This window comes from Argopecten irradians, chromosome 3, assembly GCF_041381155.1.
Source record: "Argopecten irradians isolate NY chromosome 3, Ai_NY, whole genome shotgun sequence".
Lineage (NCBI taxonomy): Eukaryota > Metazoa > Mollusca > Bivalvia > Pectinida > Pectinidae > Argopecten > Argopecten irradians.
In genome coordinates, this window is record NC_091136.1 from 34806056 (window position 1) to 34825924 (window position 19869).

The 19869-nt window shown below is 35.3% G+C and overlaps 1 pseudogene; it reads right to left on the reverse strand.

The window, feature by feature from the left end:
* LOC138319646 (phospholipase B1, membrane-associated-like) overlaps window positions 1-13522 on the reverse strand; it is a 32201-nt pseudogene extending 18679 nt beyond the window's left edge.
* Between the last annotated feature and the right edge of the window lie 6347 nt (window positions 13523-19869).

The window sequence follows — 19869 nt, forward strand, 5'->3', positions numbered from 1 at the left end:
GTTTCTACCAACGTTTTAAAAGCTTGTAGTTTAGGTTTTATTAGTTTAACGTCCTAATAACAGCCAGTGTCACGTAAGGGCGTGTCAGGTTTGTTGGTTGGGGAAAGCCGGAGTACCCAGAGAAAAACCACCGACCAGAGGTCAGTACCTGACAACTGCCCAACATGGGATTCAAACTCGCGACCCAGAGGTTGAGAGCTTTATCATATCTCCAGACACCTTAATCACTCAGCCACCGCAGCCCCTGTTTTAAAAACTCCAAACCACGAAATATCCATGAATATCCCGTATTATAGAGTATGAAAAATAATTGTTGAATTATCTTCTTATCCATCTAACACATCACATGGTAGAAGAGAATTTCACAGACTTTCATCGATGGTCGATGGGCAAAGACTAAGACCAATATGAAATATTTTATAGATCAAGTTCGCATTTCAGTACTTTTTCCTCTCATCGCAGATCGTCTCTGAACGATTTCAACAGTGATGGTGTCCGTTTTTATGTATTGGAGATGTACTTGTTGTTATAAGAAATTATGCGCCAAGGTATCTGCTACGATTTTTTTATTGTTTTTTTTTCTGTATCATTTCATACTTCCGTCATTACATATTGTTATATTTTAATCATCCGTGTACACATGCACAAACTCTTAATTTGTTATCAATATGAGAGTATAATAAATATATATCATAGCTGAAATTCATGTGTCATGTTACTTGTTGATATATTAACAGAAAATTATCTTAAGATACGTCCAATACTTTCCCATTTCTGCCTGGTCTTTTTTGCTGCATTTGGGGTTAACATATATGTGGATTATAGTCTCTAAATCTCTATAGTTTTTACTAAAGACTTCGCATGATAATAATTTGTTTTGTCTTCTTAACGATAAATATGAAGCAAAATTATGATATCAAGTCATTGGCTTCACATCTTTTATAACCCCAAATAGGAAAAAATCGGGTTTCCTTTCCGTGATAATATCATAATGATATGCAACTTAGTTTATGAGTCTTGTCCACAAAGATTGAATGTGTACCCAGGCCTAGAAGAGGTGACATATTGTTTCTGGTGCTCCACTGCAAAAACTAGATTCTCCATTCTCCAGTAGTTTACGCTTTGATAAAGCACTGTGATTAATTCGATATTGTAGACTTTGCAATTTCGAATCCTTTGTTTCAATAAACGGTAACATGTAATCCTTCATTACCAGAAGAGGTGGCATATTATTTCTGGTGCTCCACTGCAAAAACTACATTCTCCAGTAGTTTACGCTTTGATAACATAGAGTTTGTAAAGCAAATTCTGTGATTAATTCGATATTGTAAGTTTTGCAATTTCGAATCCAGTGTTTCAATAAACAGTAACATGTAATTCCCCCCACTGCTTGTTATCCAAAGACGCGTCTAAAATAACATGCCATCTCTCCTGGGACTTTAGAAAGTGTGTTGTAATTGTAGACACCATTTTTTGTAAAAAAAATCTGTGAAGGTTTTTTTTTTTTTTTTTTTTTTTTTTTTAATTTTTCATAACCAAAAGTAAGTTTTCATTTACAACAGATTCAATATTTTTTTCGATATGTATTAATGATTCTTTTTCATTCTCTAGGTATAGCACTTATGAGATTATTAAAGTTAATACAATTAAATTGAATTCGATATTTTTCTACAAATTGATTAAATGTTAAACAAGAGATCCCAGAGGGATCTTGGTGCCCCCAAAGATTGATCTATGTCTGACAAATGAAAGAGGGATCTTTTCTCTGCTTTTCAAACTTGTACTTCTTTTTTCTGCTTTTCAAACTTTAACTTCTTTTCTCTGTTTTTCAAACTTTAACTTCTTTTCTCTGCTTTTCAAACTTTAAACTATCAAAATCCAAGATGGTGATCGGCCATCTTGTTGATCATCGGTCCAAAAATGCAATAGGCAGAACTAGGTCCTTAGAAGAACCTACATAAAATTTGAGAACAATCCCTACAGTACTTTCTGAGTAATAGCAATCACAAACTTTCACTAACAAAATCCAAGATGGTTGCCTGGCGGTCATCTTGTTGGCCGATCAGTCCCAAAATGCAATATGCACAACAAGAGTCCTAGGAGAACCTAGATATGAAATTTGAGACAGATCCCTTCAGTATCTTCTAAGAAATAGCGATAACAAACTTTAACTATTAAAATCAAAGATGACCGCCGGTCGGCCATCTTGTTAACCGATCAGTCCCAAAATGCATTGTGCACAATAAGGGTCCTAGGGGAACCTAGATATGAAATTTGGGACAGATCCCTTCAGTACTTTCTGAGAAATAGCGGTAACAAAATTTAACTATCAAAATCCAAGATGGCGGCTGATCGGCCATTTTGTTGACCGATCAGTCCCAAAATGCAATATGCACAAGGGACCTAGGGGAACCTAGATATGAAATTTGAGACAGATCCCTTCGTCACTTCTGAGAAATAGCGGTAACAAACTTTCACTATCAAAATCTAAGATGGTCGCCGGTCGGCAATCTTGTTAACCGATCAGTCCCAAAATGCAATATGCACAACTAGGGTCCTAAAGGAACCTACATATGAATAATTTGAGACATTCCCTTCAGTACCTTCTGAGGAATAGTGGTAACAAACTTTAACTATCGAAATTCAAGATGGCTACCTGGCGGTCATCTTGTTGACCGATCAGTCTCAAAATACAATCTACACAACTAGGGGCATAGGTAAACCTGCATATGAAATTTGAGAAAGATCCCTTCAGTTCTTTCTGAGAAATAGCGGTAACAAACTTTAACTATCAAAATCCATCTTGTTGACCGATTGATCCCAAAATGTAATATGCATAACTAGGGCCCTAGGGGAACCTATACATGAAATTTGAAAAAGATCCCTTTGGTACTTTCCGAGATATGCATGTAGTGTTAACAAGAATTGTTAACAGACGGACGGACGGAAGGACCACGGACAAAAGGCAATTTGAATAGCCTGCCATCCGATGATGGTAGGCTAAAAATTACCATGTCTGTCTACAAAAACCTTTGTATAAAAAATACCTTCTTGACAGAGTTGTTTGAAGAATATTGTTTTTCTTCATTTTTTATCATATTGTTAAATCATAAGGTGCTAAGAAAACTAGCTGACATCCTGGAGGGGGAGAGGATTAAGAAGCAGAAGCCTGCGAAGGGTTGTACATTCATCAACTTTGTACTAGACGGGGAGGGAGGACACACTTCTTCAACTGTTTACCAGGAGGGAATCCTTGATTGACGGCGCACAGACCTAGGAGATGGGGTCGATCTAGACAGGAGACTAGTATTCTCCGACATCATCTAGACAAATTTTGTCCAGATATCCTCATATGGTCACCACAGGGAAAGAAGATGGTCATGGTGGAATTGACAGTTCCATGGGAAGAAAGATGTGAGGAGGCACTTGAGCGAAAGAAGGGGAAGTATGAAGAATTGGCAGGATACATCAGGGCCCTAGGTGGAGTGTTTGGGTCTTCCCAGTGGAGATCGGATGCAGAGGATTCCCATCACATTCAACATGGAGAATGTTTGCAGCACCGGGTGTGAAGGGCAGAGACAGGAAAGCAGCAGTGGACCGACTCTCAAGAACAGCAGAGAAGTCGTCCAGCTGGCTGTGGTTGAGTCGACAAGACATGAGCTGGAAGCTATCCACAGATGGCAGTGATTTGGCCAATCACTGTCGACTTGCCATCTTGAGGACGTTCCAGGTTAGGAGTCGAAACGTTCAGGGAGAGGTGTACCTGGCTGATGACGTCTGTGGAGCTGCACTCCAGGGTTTGTATTTAGGTAATAAGGGTTGAGACGGAATACATTCAAGGGCTGTGGGAAGGTCTTTTAGAAATCACCATATCCGAAAAATTTCTGTCCAAAAACTGCCTATATTCTGCTTCTTTTGTATTTCCAAGAGACCATTTTTGGTTAACGTCCTAATTTTATCACCACCATAACTTTCTTTATCATCAATAAGATGTGTTTTTCCAATCTGCTTGATTATGAACATCTAAACATTTTTTTTAATCCACACTAGCTTTAATGCTTTACAGTAAGTAAATATATCAGGAACTTTCATACTTTATATTCACTAATTAAAAGGGTTCTTTTTAATTTATCAACTTTATTATTCCAGATAAAATTGTAAAATAGATTTTGAAATTGTTTTAATATCTTGTGTGGTGGACTGTTAAAAACTGGACCATAATTGGAAATGCTAAAGTCACCTTTCCTATTCTACAATTATTACTTCAATTACATACAAGTAGCCCATTGCCACCATCATCAAATGGTACTCTATTCCAATTACTTCAATTACAAACAAGTAGCCCATTGCCACCATCATCAAATGATACTCTATTCCAATCATAAAGGCAATTCTTGTTACCACTTTTTCTCAGAAAGCAATGGGGGATATGTCTTATCGGTCAACAAAATGGCCACCATCTTAAAATTATTTTTGATAGTTGGGGTTTATTACTACTATTTCTCAGAAAGGCTCCCCATCGGCCTTAGTTGTAAGACCAACCTGTCTTAGAAAATGTTAAAAGGGTCCATCTCAAACTTTTCTGTAGGTTCGCCTAGGACAATTTTGCAAGCTGTCCCAATTCATTTTCAGACCATCTTGGATTTTGATTGTTCATGTAGAAATATTTGTTACCGCTATTTTTCAGAAAATACTGAAGTTTCGTATGCAAGATTGCATTTTGAGACCGATCTGACAGATGGCCGATAGGATTTCTTACCATTATTATCATAAGTAGTAGAAGTCCTTTTTATGAAGTAAATACACATTTTTAATGCGACAGATAAATGCTGGTTTCGTAGTTACCGGTATACACGAATCTACATGTATGGTGCGTTATTTGTGTGTTCATGGTATTTTCACAGTGAATGTAATATCAAAATCCTATCAAAAATCCATTTTTCGCCTTGTCATATTTAACACTAATCCGCATGGTAATCTTTCTACTACCCTCAGTCTATTTTTAACTGGGATCCGAGAATTAATGACAGTAATATATTTAAGTATAGATGTTGGGCCGTATAGATCTTTTTCTCTCTATATACATATATATATGCAATGGTAAACTGTGTCGAGGTCGATAACTCAAGGGATCATTTAACACTATCCAATTTCAGAAAAAATATGAATACATATACATGTATAAACAAACTTTATAAGATGTGACCATTGGAATACTCTCAATCAACATAGATAATTTATCTTTAATTTGGTTTAATAGGATACAATATTCATAATGCCACATAAGTGCCGTTAGGTATCCAAAAACATCAGAAAATAGTCAGAGTTCAACACCTCTGGCACAGTCATGTCCTCGACGACCCTAAACGTTGAGTTGTTAGATTTTGTATTGGTTGTATTAGAGCATATCGTAGTGGAATTGCAAGTCTAACTATTATCTTAATTAGATTGATCGTCATGGTGATTTTAATTAGGGCAGGTAACTTTGTAATATGCAAATCCAAAACAAACATCTTGCACGGCTGCCAATTTAATCATAATTAAACTTTTATTTCTACTCCACAAGATCCAACATTTCAACTCTCCATTTCGGGTGCATGACCCCTATGGTGAGCAAATCAGGCTCAGTGTGTAGCCTATCAAAATATTCAGTAGAAAGCATAAACGGCTACTTGTACGTCCAGAGATGTCCCGATTCTAGGCCAGGGGTCATGCTGAGTTGACCCCGAACAAGAAGTTGTTAGATCTTGTGTTGTATTATGGAGGCATCCTAGTGGAGATTAATTATAAAAGTTTATAAACAAGAGGTCCATGGGCCTTCACGGTCACCTGAGTTCAGATACAGAATGAAACAAAGACATATTTAAAAACATTATAAATTGGCCCATCAGGCCCTTGAAGTCAGTCAGTGATTTTATAAAGTTAACTTTTTTTAATCTATGAAGAGTATTTAGTTCCATCAAATCTGTGAATTCAGAAGAAAGATTTTTGAAATGTTATCCATTTTTACCCCTTTTGGCCTGCCCCTCTGGCCCCTGGGGGTCAACCAGGACCAATATTGATATGACGTTAAAAATGCTATCTCAGGCTAATAATTCTTACCCACATTGACTAATTCCATATGAAAACTAAACAAATAATGTTCCTAAATGTGTTTTTCCTATATAAACTATAGGAAATTTGACCCCCTGCCCGGGGGAAAATCTGAGATCCCAGGGCCATGAAATTCACAATTTATGTAAAAGTCCTTAAGACCTTCCAATCTATTAAGAGTATCTGGTTCCATCAAATCTGTGAATTCAGAACAAGATTTTTGAATTTTTTACCATTTTTACCCCCGCCCTCTGGCCCCTGGGGGTAGGCCAGGACCAATATGGATATGGTGTTAAAATACTATTTCAGGCTAATCATTCTAACCCAGTTTGACCGATTTCCTATGAAAAATAAGCAAATAATGTTCATAAATATTTTTCCTGTATAAACTTGACCCCCTCCTCCATCTATGAAGAGTATATGATTCTGAATTTCGGAAGTTTTAGCCTATTTGACCCCCCTCCCCTCCAAGGCCCCTGGGGGTCAGTCATGGAAAATTTGTTAATAGGATTCTGACATTTGACTAATTTCCTATTATAAATGACCAAATAATGCTCAACAAGAGATCCCAGAGGGATCTTGGCGCCCACCAAAGAATGATCTATGTCTGACAACAGAAAGAGGGATCTTTTCCCTGCTTTTCAAACTTTTACTACATACTATATATGAACCTTGAGAAAGATCTTTTCAGTACTTTCTGAGATATGTAGCAGTAACAAACTTCAATTATCAAAATTCAAGATGGCTACCTGTCGATCATCTTGCTGACCGATCTGTCCCAAAATGCAATATGCATAACTAGGGTCGTAGGGGAACCTTCATATAAAATTTGAGAAAGATTCCTTCAGTACTTTCTGGGAAATAGTGTTAACAAACTTTAACTATCAAAATCCAAGATGGCCGCCAGTCGGCTATCTTGTTGACCGATCACTCCCAAAATGCAATATGCACAACTAGGGTTCAAGGGGAACATGCATATGAAATTTGAGAGAGATCCCTTCAGTACTTTCTGAGAAATAGCGGTAACAAACTTTAACTATCAAAATCCAAGATGGCCGTCAGTCGGTCGGCCATCTTGTTGACTGATTGGTCCCAAAATGCAATATGCACAACTAGGGCCCTAGGGGAACCTATATATGAAATTTGAGAAAGATCCCTTCAGTACTTTCTGGGAAATAGCGGTAACAAACTTTAACTATCAAAATCCAAGATGGCGGCTGATCGGCCATTTTGTTGACCGATCAGTCCCAAAATGCAATATGCACAAGGGACCTAGGGGAACCTAGATATGAAATTTGAGACAGATCCCTTCGTCACTTCTGAGAAATAGCGGTAACAAACTTTCACTATCAAAATCTAAGATGGTCGCCGGTCGGCAATCTTGTTAACCGATCAGTCCCAAAATGCAATATGCATAACTAGGGCCCTAGGAGAACCAACATATGAAATTTGAGAAAGATCCCTTCAAAACTTTCTGAGAAATAGCGGTAACAAACTTTAACTATCAAAATCCAAGATGGCCGCCAGTCGACCATCTTGTTGACCGATTGGTCCCAAAATGCAATATGCACAACTAGGGCCCTAGGAGAACCAACATATGAAATTTGAGAAAGATCCCTTCAAAACTTTCTGAGAAATAGCGGTAACAAACTTTAACTATCAAAATCCAAGATGGCCGCCAGTCGGCCATCTTGTTGACCGATTGGTCCCAAAATGCAATATGCACAACTAGGGGAACCTACATGTGAAATTTGAGACAGATCCCTTAAGTACTTTCTGAGAAATAGCGGTAACAAACTTTAACTATCAAAATCCAAGATGGCCGCCAGTCGGCCATCTTGTTGACCGATTGGTCCCAAAATGCAATATGCACAACTAGGGCCCTAGGGGAACCTACATGTGAAATTTGAGAAAGATCCCTTCAAAACTTTCTGAGAAATAGCGGTAACAAACTTTAACTATCAAAATCCAAGATGGCCGCCAGTCGGCCATCTTGTTGACCGATTGGTCCCAAAATGCAATATGCACAACTAGGGCCCTAGGGGAACCTACATGTGAAATTTGAGAAAGCTCCCTTCTGTACTTTCTGAGAAATAGCGGTAACAAGAATTGTTAACGGACGGACGGACGGACGGACGGAAGGACGGACGGAAGGACGGACGGACGACGGACCACGGACGAAAGGCGATTTGAATAGCCCACCATCTGATGATGGTGGGCTAAAAATGTGTTTTCCCTATATAAACTATAGTAAACTTAACCCCCTCTCCAGAGGGAAACTAGAGACCCCAGGACCATATAATTCACAATTTTGATTGGCCTTCTGCCTTAGAAGGTTTGTGCTCAATTTCACTGAAAATGCTTTAGCAGTTTTGGAGAAGAAGTCGAAAATGTAAATTGTTTACGGACATACGACGCACGGACAAAAGGTGATTAGAATAGGTCACTTGAGACTTCGTCTCAGGTGACCTAAAAATATTAAATGCAAGATGCATGAGCTGAATCATAAAATCTGGACAAAGAAGGGAGGTAATCTAGCAACAGTTTCATCAACATTCCTTAAAGATGCTCCACTGCTGACAAATGGTATTTTTTCACTATTTAAAACAGGAGCAGGCGATTTAGTATTTTTCTTCAGCTACAAAAGTTACTTACTTTACACCATTACCACCATTGAAAAGTTTGAGCTTCTAATTTTACTTAAAGTTAAAAATATGAAAAATAATTAATTACATCCCGAAAAAAAAATCTGTACCACTATATCCTATATGAAATGAACTACTGAATGTGTATGTACCAAAGGCAAAATAAATTATTTTATATTATTTTTTGTGTTAATTAGACTATTATATACACGATTATTGTTCAAATGATGAATATCATTTTTGGTCTGTAGGCGGTGGAGCATCTTTAACCTTAGGAATAACCCTAACCTAAAATTCTCTAAAGAAAGCATTCCAAAAGTAAAGAAAAACATCTCAAGTAAATTGTCTAAAGATTTTGTAATGCTTGGGAAAAATAAACATTATCCATTGTCTTATAAGCTAATATTGATGAAAGTGTCGCCTTGTATACCTAAGTATCGGTGTTTATTAGTGTTACTGACAATAAAATATAACAAGAAGAAGGACACATTGTTTCATTTTAATAAAACCTATGGACAAGACATTAAAGAACTGTCGATATCATACTCCACTGAATAAATATATCTGAATTCATAATTTGTCTCAAAACATCTTTGATGCATCAAACATATGCCATCAAATCGATCAATGTCAATTGCACTAAATTGTGTGTCCAGCATAAATGCATCATACAGTTATTTCAGAAGAATTGTGCTGATAGCCTTTATCACTGCAATATCTGCTTTTCTCCAACAACCTTTCTCCAGCAAACTACCAAATCATTTTTCCATTTACAAATGAAATAGCTTTTAATATTGAAGACAATCTACAGCACTAACAGATCAGCTATAACACAGATAAATATTTAAGTTATTTGTCTTCCTTTCCTTTTTTTGTATACTTACTACCACAGCATCACATTACAAGTTCAGCTTTTTCTTTAACTCCACTGCTGGTTCAGCACCATGAAAAAGTACAAACTAAACTGCTATCAAGAGTTCAAATTGTGCTAGTCGTCTACCAATGACATTATACAAGTTACATTTTGAAATATCCATTAAACCATATATATATATATACAAATTTAAAGCATCACAATATTTACAACATGAAGTAAATGGCTACAAATTAACCAATTCTACACAATCTTTAGCAGATGAACTTTTTTTTACATGATCAAACCACTTAAACCACTTAAGCACTTACATAATAATGAGAAATTATGATATATATATATTACAGCAAATGTAGTTTTATGACATTAACGGTAAAGGAAAAAAAAAGAAAATATTTACAAGTGACAAAGAAAATCAAGACAAAAATCAAACATATTTGTTATACCTTAGAATCTCATGTTTCAATGTTAATTCTTAATATTATATCAATACAAAGGCCCACTACCTTTCCGAGATGAAAAATTAAAGTTCCATAAAAATAATGATAACAAAATTTAATATTGATCATTTGATGACCAAACATAGGCATGATTCCTTGCATATATATGTTAATAATGAAGATCAATTTTGCAGATTAGTGCTGTGATAATCACTCAATTAAGTTGAATTAACACATGGTAATTAGAACGGCAACAGGAAACACAAGATTACCCCATTAAGAACATTAACATATCATTTATTTAAATTAAACTGATAGAAGGTGATGCCAAGTGCAGTATTAAATATTAAGCTAATAACTTTTGCGACTCAATAAAATTATAAATATCGGTTTACATTTCCTAATTTAAGAACTAAAGGCCATTTCAGAAAGGTAGTGGACCACTAATATTACAAGCCATGTGATATTCTTTCACAGTCGCAGCTTGTTTGATATCTGTACGTCCTTACAATTGTTTTGACTGGACACCAAGTTCATTATGTAGATTTACTCTATATATAAAGTTAAAAAGGTTCAACTAAATCTTGTTTCAATTAAAAACTTGACATAATAAGTGGAGAAAAATCACTGACTTACACTTAGAAACCTTTTGGGGTGACTAAATTTTTGCATATTGAAAAAAAAAATGCTTGAAATAAATACCTTACCATTTTCATTGAGTATCTTTAACAGTAAGTATTTGGAATCGCTTCTCTGACCAGAGAATTTGGACATCAACTGAAATAAAAATTGAAATGGCATTTTAGTAAAATTGCAAAATCACTTTGTTGCTCATCACCTGAAATGTGTTTTTTTCTTCAAATATATACATTACTTTTTTGTGTTTTATTTACTTTTGAACATTATTTCTTTCCTTCTATGTAATTCTGGAACAATTTTCAGTTTTATTGAAAAGTAGCTGTGTGCAGTTAACTGAAAATTAGAAAAGCATCTTCCAAACACATATTGTCAAAATAAATAGAATTAGAAATGCTATTGCTTTATTAATTACTAAAGCATTAATAAACTAATTCATTTCAGATGATGATTTGTTTTAGAAAGGAGATCAGGGATCAATCTAGGTTTGGGGGGAAACTACCCTTTTTCAAAATACGGGAAAAGTTTGGCGAAATTTAGGGGAATTTGAATCTTCTTACTTTGGTCCAAAATTATATCAATATTGACAAAAAGGTACTGTGAAACAACTAATTTTAATTTAGATTTAGTAAAGCAAGATTTAGAGCCCAATAATGAAAAATTTGAGTTTATCATAAAATATGCAGTAGCTGCATGATAAATACAACAAAGAAATTCAGAAACGAAAGTCTAAAAAAATTAATGAAAAATAAACAGGGGAAAGAAATTGTGTTACAAAAACGGTAATTTTTAGCTTAAAATGGGGAATTTTTAAAATCTTCAGGGGGAATTTTAGGCCAGAGGGGAAATTTATCCATAAACGGTAATAAATCAGAGCTGATTGATCCCTGGAGATAGAATAGAAAAAGATTGAAAATTGACAGCAGAATAATCACCAAATAAAGCAATTTATTCCTTACATAAATGAACAATACTGTGACATTTGTGTAGAGAATATATTACAAAAGTTGAAAAGACTAAGTTAGTCTTTATATGTATTTGTGAGAAGATTTGATGCCTTTCTTGTACTTATCTAATGACAGACATTCAAATAAATACAAGACTTGATCCATCAATTCATATGGTCTATACAGAATTTCTAGTTTGAAGATTCTGAATTTGCTGTGAAGACTATTTCACAGATTGTCATGAGTGACTGAAACATTTTTGAAAAGTTTGAATATCCTTAACACATGAATTTTGAATAATGTATAATCTATTAATAATGCATGTAATGTCATCTTGCTTCCAAACGTGTTAATATGAATACAGTCATTTACAATTAATTCTTTTAATGTATTCAGGGCTGCGGAAAAATTTTGAAATGTACTCGTCCGTCGGACAAGTGCTTCATCACAATCTACTCGTCCGAATGACATTTTTACTTGTCCGCAATATTTGTCAGATAAATAAGTAGATGTGACTGTATATATTAGCCTACAGCGGTTTTAGATATATCCATTTGATTGTTAGAACTGTATTGATGCCGATTCGGGATAACATGACTAACAGACAGTTTTACAAGAAGACCGACAAAACATTTAATTCCCAAACAATTTTGTATGCAAGTGTTATAAAAAAGATATATCTTTTTAAAGGGTCGATATTTTAACTTACTTTCCAATGTAGTAGGTATATATATTATTTTTAAATCCATTAGCTTACTGGTAAGATTTTTTTGAGGCGAATGTCGCTAAAAACTGAAGCAAATTTCGCTGTGACATCTTGTTTTTCGATACACCTCTAGACTCTTGATTACGATATCAATAGACCTCGGATTTATTCATGTTACAATGCTGTACATGCGCATGCGCATTGAAAACGAAAGTCGGGAATTCCTAGAATGATGCAGAAAACGAAAGCTTATCATTGCTTCGTCGTATTTTTAAGAAACCGTTACGAATGTCAGACCCTATATAAACTTACCGAGAAACGATATAATTAATAAGGTGTAGGTTATATAGTCATTGTCAGAATTTTCCACTCGTCCGACGGACAAGCGTGATGTCAACATTCACTCGTCCGATGGTCAAATCCACTCGTCTAGACGAGCGGACGAGTACTTTTCCCCAGCCCTGGTATTACAATTCTAGCTGATGCCTAATTCTTCAATATCAAAGCTTAAGGATGATCGAAATTCAAAATGTTCCTTGAATTTCTGGACCATACATCAAAATGAAAACAGATCATATAGTCAAAGAAAATCTTAAAGCACTTCCTGCATGTAAAACACATGTATAGTGTTCCTGCATGTAAGCACTAAACACAAGTATAGTGGTTTAAGTTTTTCATCTTTGATCTACCATATTCATCATGTAATTTTCTTTGTGGAAAATGACACCGACCATTTGTATTGTATACTCCACCAAAGCAAACTGTAGTAGTTCTGAACTGTTGCTAATGATGTGCCGGCTTTTTACTTTTCCTCAAACCATTCACAGGTAATGCTGGAAATGTAAATACACTTGCATAAAATTTGTAAAAGCAGACAATATCAAAAATGAAGTCACCCCGTTAAAAAATTTAACAATCATGATATGATCCTAATTATATATAATTAGCAAAAGTAGAATGACAAAATACATATTTTTTTTTTCTTCCTAAAAATAAATTATCTCATGACAAGTTCGTAATTTTCCATTTTTGGGTTGAATTTCTTTACATTATGTCTCCTGTATCAAAGGTGAAATATATTTAACATTCAGTTTCTAAAGTAGTATTTTCTTAAATTATATCTTTTGCAGCTATATATATATACACACAAGCTACCGACCATTTCAAATTGACATGTTTCACCCTTCTCCCTGAACCTTTCCATAGGAATGGTCGAAAGTGATAGCCTTTGTAAAGGCTGCACTGGAAGAACACTTTGCACAGAATTCCAAAGACACCGATCCATTAGATACATGAAGACAAACACCTGCAGGAGTGCATGCCTGGTCAAACTTCTCCGGATCCTTATTACATGTACTGCATTCTATTGTTGAAGACCTTTTTACATCTTTTGGGTTTGATATTGCACTTGAATCTTTTCGCAGTTTTCCATATCTTGTACACATTGTAGTTGTCTTTGTGTCTACAACTTTTTGCTTGTTTGTTTCAACTGGGAGGTTAACGGACTTGGATACAGCATTGTCATTGATATCCTTAATGTTTTCTTTGTCATATGTATCTACTGTTAATGAACTTTGAAATTTAACCCCTGGTGTATTTTGAATATTGCCAAGTAAATGCGCCAGGGTTGTTTGGTTTGCAATCACGCTTTTCAAGTATTTCACTTCTGTCTCAAGCTGATCTAATGATGACTGCAAGACATTGTTTTTAGTTTTCAGACTTGTATTTTCTGTCTGTAGTTTTTCTACTGTTGTTTCTAATTCTTGTGTGTATTTTTTCTTCTTTTTTCGGTTTTCACGAGCTGCGATAGCACTCTTCGTCATGCAAGCGCCTTCATTGGATCGCGTCGAGCAGGAATCAACACTGTCCGTATACGACCGTTTTCTGTTTCCATTCGCGTGCGGCACGCTGGGAGTGGGACTTGGGCAACTCGCATTATTCAAGTACTCTATAAGTTCTTTTTCCTCGTTTGTACTTATGCTAGCAAAATTATTCTTTTCTAATTGCATGTCACCATTAGGAAAAACACGTATGACTTTTGACTTTTTTGGGAAGTCTGCGGCGTCTTGCGTGTCCAGCACGCCATCAAATAAATCAAACGAGTCATGTTTGTCATCGTCGAAAAAATCCATATTTGAAGACGAAGATTCAAAGTCATCAAGGTCGCACATATTGTTCTCGTCAAATTTAGCAACTGGCTTACCGATCGGCAACATGTCTCCAATATTTTCCTTGTGATTAGTGTGGCGCTCAATTTTCCAACATGGCTTCCTGAACGCACGTTGAACGTTTCGTGAAAACTTCTGCCAAGGGAGGTAACCGATGATGTAATGTTGGGCGCGTTTTTTTAAATACGTGTTACACATTTACATACCATGTCCGTTAATTCCGGTCATCATGGGAAAGAACTCCAACACTAGATCTAATTGTCGTCGAGGTAACCACGACAATCAACAAGCTAAACGACAACGCCAGGACGATGAGCAGGTCAGTGAGATTTACGACTCCATAACATCCATTGATAATAGTGAAAGCATGGACAAACTCATACAGTAGATAAACTGCTCAACAACTCCCTTTTCTGTAAAAGCATCCATGCTAAACTGGATATTCCTAACACTGTGAAGGACGCAACTAAACCGCTCCTTGAACAGCTATCACACTTAACCCGTCGTGTCGATGACTTGGAACAGTACAGTAGGCGCACTTGTCTTAAAGTTGCAGGCATTCCTGAACAAAGTGGTGAGAATACAGATGACTTACTTATAAATTTGTTCAAGGATAAATTGAACATCCCGCTCTCATATCAGGACATCTCACGATCCCATCGAGTTGATAGCTTCCGACGCTCCTCCAATCGTCCCAGAGACATTATTATTAGATTTAACTCCTACAGGACTAGAGCTCAAGTCTATGATGCGCGTTTCCAGCTCAAATCTTCGCATCATAATACTGACACTCCTCGCATCTTCATAAATGAGGCACTCACTGCTCAGCGAGCCAGAGTTTTTGCTAAAGCTCGAGGTCTGGTACGAGATCGTGTGGCCCACAAAGCCTTTACTAAGGATGGCTCCATTATTGTCCGAGATCTAAGCGATAAGAACCACAAACTAACAACTATTCGCTCTCTTTCGTCAGTTGACTGGCAGGCTCTTATTAATCCTAATGATAATGTTGATGATATTAATAATCTTGTAATTGATAAAATCCTTAGTTTAGCTGCCTTGCATATTCCTGTCAAAGTAATTAGAATTCGTCCTAATGATCAACCATGGATGACCCAGGAAATAAGAAGAAATTTGAGGGTTAAAAATAGATTACATAAGAAAGCAAGATCTACTAATAGGGAGAATGACTGGCTCAGATTTAGGATTGCACGTAATGATGTTATTGATCTGATAAGACAGGCAAAACAAAACTATTTAAATAAATTACGAAATACCCTATCTGACAAGTCAATTCCGCCTGGTAATTTTGCCAAGTCTATTAGTAACTTCTCTAATAAGTCTTCTTCTTCACAACCTTTTAAAATTGGTAGTAATATAGTTATTCATCCTATGGACAAAGCAGAGGCATTAAATAACTTCTTCTGTTCTATCTCAAATTCCACAGCTGAAGTTGATGATTCTGATCCTGACTTACCTCCCCTTAGTCACCTTAATTTTTCCGATATCAACATTACTGATCAAGATGTCTTAGATCAAATTAACCTAATAAAACTTAACAAGCCTGCTGGACCTGATAATGTTTCTCCTACAATAATAAAAAATCTTGCACCTTCTATACTTACACCTCTGAAATTACTCTTTCAGAAAACTATTTTAACTGGGAAGGTACCACACTCTTGGAAATCCTCAAATGTTACTGCTATTTATAAAGGTAAAGGTTCTGTTGATGATCCCAGTAGCTACAGACCTATTGCTATTACTTCCTGTCTAAGTAAATTATTAGAAAAAAATGTTTTTAAATATGTATTTAACTTTGTAACGAAACATCATATCATAAGTGAGAATCAGCTTGGATTTCAACGTAGGGATTCAACTGTCAATCAACTTATTTCTATTTATGATGTTATTTCCAAAAACTTAGATAATGGTAAAGATATTAGATTAGTCTTTTGCGATATTAGTAAGGCTTTTGATAGGATATGACACAAAGGACTTCTTAATAAACTTAAAAAATATGGTATTTCTGGCAATCTTTACAAATGGTTTGAGAGCTATTTATCTGACAGGAAACAACGAGTTATCTTTGAAGGCTATATGTCCAATTTTAAATCCATTTCTGCTGGTGTTCCCCAAGGCTCTGTTCTTGGTCCTTTCCTTTTTCTTCTTTTTATTAATGACATCACTCATGAAATTAATACTAACGTAATTTTTTTTGCTGATGATACATCACTTTATGTTATAGTTGATGAAGATGTTATTACCCCAACTAATGATCTCAACGATGACTTAGAATCCATTTATAATTGGGCTAAACTTTGGAAAATTAATTTTAATCCACAGAAAACTGTTGCTTTATCTGTTTCAAGGAAAAAGATATACCATCCACCACTTATCTTTAATAATCAAATAATTAATGAACATGTTTTCCACAAACATCTTGGTGTTATTTTTTAATTCAAATGGAAGCTGGGGTGATCATATTAAATATATATATGATACTTCTTGTAAAAGACTAAATATCTTGCGCATGCTTAAACACAAAATTGACAGGAAATCGTTGGAATCTTTATATCTCTCTTTCATCCGCCCCATCTTAGAATATGCCTCTTCTGTGTGGGATAACTGTAATATTGGAGACGAAAAACTTCTTGAATCTGTCCAAATTGATGCAATAAAAATTATTACTGGCCTCAGAAGTGGAACGTCTCATCAAATACTATATTATGAATCTGGGTTTGAAAAATTAAAAGATAGACGTAATAGACATAAACTCATTTTAATGTACAAAATAATTAATCACTTAACAGCTGACTATCTATATCACACTATTGAACCCTATATTAATAATAATGTTAATCACCGACTTCGCACTAATAGATTCTTTGATATTCCTCCATCCAGAACATGCACCTATGACCGTAGTTTCTTTCCGGATACAATGCGCCTATGGAATAATCTTGACCATTCTATTACCTCTTCCCCTACTCTTAGTACTTTTAAAAAGAATTTAAATAAAACTCAAACACACTCTAATAGTAATGCTGTTAACTTCACCTCCTGTAATCCAAGAAAACTTAATATAATACTATGTCAATTACGTAATAATGCGAGCAATCTAAACTTTGACAAATATAATTAAAGACCACCTTATTGATGACCCTGCTTGTTCCTGTGGCGCTGCTTGTGAAAATGCTGATCACTATTTTTTCTTCTGTCCTCTTTTTACTGACTCCAGACACTTTATTACTAACATTGCTAATCATTTCAATCATATCTCTTCTAAACTATTAACATCTGGTGATATCCAATTATCTATTGAAGAGAATCAATTCATCCTTTCTAATGTGAATAATTATATCTCTGCCACTAACAGATTCAATTAATCCTAGCTTTCCTGTAAATTTGTTATTAGTCATATACTTACTATAAATATACTTATTTATGAATATCATATGTTAATCTTCTTGGTGTAATTTTAATCTTATATCTTTAAAGATGCTCCACCGCCGACAAAGCATAAATGATATTCATCAGTTGAACAATAATTGGTGTTTGATCATGTATATATATGTCTAATTAACACAAAAAATAATATAAAATAATTTATTTCGCCTTTGGTGCATGCGCAATCAGTACTTCCTTCCATATAGAATATAGTGACACGGAATTTTTTCGGGATGCAATTAATTATTTTTCATATTTTTAACTTGAAGTAAAATTAGAAGCTCAAACTTTTCAATGGTGGTAATGGTGGAAAGTAAGTAACTTTTGTAACTGAAGAAAAATACTAAATCGTCTGCTCCTGTTTTTGATAGTGAAAAAATACCATTTGTCAGCGGTGGAGCATCTTTAATCGATGAATCTGAGTAAAGCTACACTATGTGTGTATGTGTGTGAGAGAGGGGTATGTATGTGATTGTTTATATGTATATATTCACTTACATTAATCCTGTAATATTGTCTATTTATGTTTGTAAATATGTATGCAATGTAACCTCCGGGACGGGAGATGACTTATATAGGCTTGCCTGTTGTCGGATCCCTTTAATATTTGTTATTAATAAAATATGTTGAAATACAAATACCATGTACAGTAGATAATATATGCACATTGTATAAGAGAAGAACACACAACATGTGCACTTTTGATATGAACGATGCCAAATACAATATATTTGTAGACATATACTGTAAGCTAGGTAAATAGATTGAAAATGAAAGCATCACGATTTTCATGAAAATCCCACCACATTGAATGTACTTGTTAACGTTCAAATGAACAAGTACATCTACTGCAGTGGGGAACTGTATACAGGATATTACATAAGGAAACACTTTTTCCCAAAAAAGCCTTTTTAAACACTTGATATCATTGTCATGATCTAGATTTTTAATATGACGAGTCAAGGAATTTATATAAGCTTTAGCTTGTTTTCCGATCCCGAAATGTGTTTATTTACTGTATTATATATCATTATATGAATAAAATGCTGTTTAAACTAACTTACAGACACCAGTAGTAGAAATATATATATATACGTTATCTTCAATGCTAAAAATTCAATGAATGTGCACTTACTGGCTTGGAAGATATGAAATTTATACTATCCCGCGCGCCTCGCACCCACAGGAGATGCTTTACCTAGCTTTTTTTCATATATCATTACATATAGACAGTGGCTACGCTAACAGGAAAATATTGAAAATGCGAACGCTGAAGTCTCGCAATTTTGGATGTGTGGGGGTCCGGGGGTATACCCCGGGGAACAAATTACGTTTTAGAATGACTGATGAGTTTTACGATGTATTTTGATGATTTTGCATGCGCCTTGAGATTTTTTGTTGTGTGTGGGGTTCAGAGGTCTCCCTCGGGAAAGAAATTACAATTTAGAATGGCTGAGATGAGTTTTACGATGTATTTTGATGAATTTGCGAGCGTCGGAGGCGCGAGATTTTTTGTTGTGTGAGGGGTTCAGAGGTCTCCCTGGGGAAAGAAATTACAATTTAGAATGGCTGAGATGAGTTTTACGATGTATTTTGATGAATTTGCGAGCGTCGGAGGCGCGAGATTTTTTGTTGTGTCGCTTCTTACGCCCCTGGTAATTTGGAATCAGCAAAGTTCAGATCACCGGTCACGTTTTTCCCCAATATCAAATGTGAAATGTCCCCTCTCTTGAAGTGATTCATCGTATTTTTGTCGACATCTATATGTACATATGCACATACTGGCCACTTTCATCAAGTTGAAGTGTTTTATGTCAAGTTTGAAGTTTACGTCAAGTTTGTAGTTTTCTCTTTATTTTTTTTTCTTCTTCAAATACATAAATACGATACTGATAATTGACTCTTGTGTAGAGTGT